Here is a 2,449-nt window from a genome sequence, read left to right on the forward strand (position 1 = left end):
TTCTCTGTTGTTAGAGATGTTGACTATAAGTATTTAGAGTATTATTGGATAATTATATTCATAGTATACCATGTTTTAGCAAAAGACAATTTTAATTTCATCTGATAGTTCACTGTAAAAGTGAAAAAATTATGATTAAGTAGATTTTATACGTCCTTTGCTCGAACCAATTATCAAATTCTGTAATATTTCCAAATAAAGGAACAGAGAAATTAATTTGGTCAATTTTTCTTAATTGTCTATTTCAACAGAAACAGATAATTTTCTTTAATTAATATCAATAATAGTCTTATACAAGGAGCATTCTGATTGGCTGACTCGATCTGGCCTCTGATTGGTGGATTTCCTTCCCGGAGCAAAATGTCAACAATGGAAGTGACGAGCAACTGGCCGAGCGATAGTGACTCCAATTTACAAGATATAATTCGGGAAAGTGAGAAGCTACCGTCGGGAGAATTGGAAGACTTACTGGACGAGGAGAAGTGCATTAGTTTAGCGCGAGCAGAAGGCGAGGAGGAGGATGGCGGGTGTGTTATCCGACTCGCCGCGAGATCTACTCCGTTCAGACACACCAATGGGTTTTCGTCTCGGACTAAAAGACTTTTGGTTGGATTTATGGTCCTATCTGAAGCCAGAGTGATCGAGGTGTGTACTGGGACGCATGAAGAGTACTTCAAGACGGTGCACGGTTCGCTATTGGGGGATTTCGGAGACTCGAAGATATTCAAATGTGAATTCCAGTTTGAGAAATGCCAGGAAACTGTGGTGCTCAAGTTGAAGGGGACGTGTCATGGCGAGTCGGTGTGGATATATGGCTTTCACATCACGACTGCTGTGGATCCAGAGTGTGCAAATGCGGTTTCCAGGAGTCGCTTTGGAAGTGAACACCTGTCGACGGTGCTGAGGGAAAAGGATGTCCAGATGTCAAAGGAAGCCATGAAGTTCCGGCAGATGCTTGAGAGTTATAACAACGGCATGAAGGAAAAGGGTGATGCGTTGCCGGGAGCAGATCCAATGAATCTTATGTCAATGATGTTTGGTTCTATGATTCCCTCAGCTAGACCAGAGATGTTCCCCAGTTCATTAGGGGAAGGAAATGCAAGAAAGAAAAAGGGGAGAGTAGAAGATGAAATAGAATCTGTGATTAGCAAGGTTGAGTCAGAGACAAAGAGAGTTAAAGGGACTATAGATGGTAGTAGAGAAAGTAATCTTTCTAAAGTAGAGAATGCATTGAAACACCTTGCTTTATATCCCGAAAACAAAGTCTTAAGAGAGAAAAATACAAGAATGGCTGATGGTGGGAGTGAACCACCAATGCAGATGAATAGACTTGTTGAAAAATTACAAAACTATATGGATGATGGCAGTGCAGCTCCAAAATCCATGATGGAGTTGACAAACATGTTACAAAAATCGGTCGGTGTGGATCCTGGTCCAAACAGCTTTAATGGGACAGAAAGAAATGCCATAGGATTCAAGTCAAAGAATTCACTCATGGAAAATTGCCAGGAATCTAGTAGGAGTGGATCAACAGAAGGACTTTGTAAATGCTCAAAATCAAGTCAAGATGTCATGAGAGGCAATGTGATGCACTCACAAGGAAATGCAGGAGCTGCTTCAATACAGCAAGATTCCAACAGATATGTTATTAGTGCTGATTTTGAGGATCGAATAGCGCAGCAAGTTGAGCGACTAATAGATGTGAAATTAGCAGCAATGGAAGAAAGACTGATGAAGAAGTTTGAACAGAAACTTGTTGAAAAAATTGATGAAGAAAGTGTTAAACTCCACAAAATAGAAAATCTATTGGAGAGAATATATGAGAGATTATAATGATAGTAGCATAAATTATTATTCAGATTTTATTGAGTAGATTATTATATATTTATTAAAAATATGTATTTATACTATGCAGAGAAATTTTTACTTGTATATATATGTATGCAGCAAATGAATACTATCTTTTGTAAATGTAGCTTAGATATGATATATAATATTATTAAATCAAATATTATATCATTGTTTGGTCTTTATTATCCAATAATTATAGTTAAGTATTTTTATATTAATTTCTTTAATCAACTAATCATTTTTGTAGAACTAAATCCTTGAAAAATCTATTAATAACAGCTAGAATTTCTAATAAGTTTCATGAACGGCACTATTTTTTAAACAGTTTTTGAAATGTTACAACTTAAGTTGGAAATTAAGCATATGAAACCTCATATAACTTCAGAAAGGTGGGAAATAAAATAAGACAAAAGTATTCACATATATAAACTGTACTCAAGGAATACACATTAGATATTACATAAAAATATAAGATTACAAGAAGTCAACTCGTATGGAATTTTTAAAAAGATAAGAAAAATAAGAAATATGATGAATAGGGACGACAAGAATTAATGCATAGTTTTAAATTATTGTGATGATGAAAAAGAATTGCTGA

This window comes from Penaeus chinensis, chromosome 29, assembly GCF_019202785.1.
Source record: "Penaeus chinensis breed Huanghai No. 1 chromosome 29, ASM1920278v2, whole genome shotgun sequence".
Classification (NCBI taxonomy): Eukaryota; Metazoa; Arthropoda; class Malacostraca; order Decapoda; family Penaeidae; genus Penaeus; species Penaeus chinensis.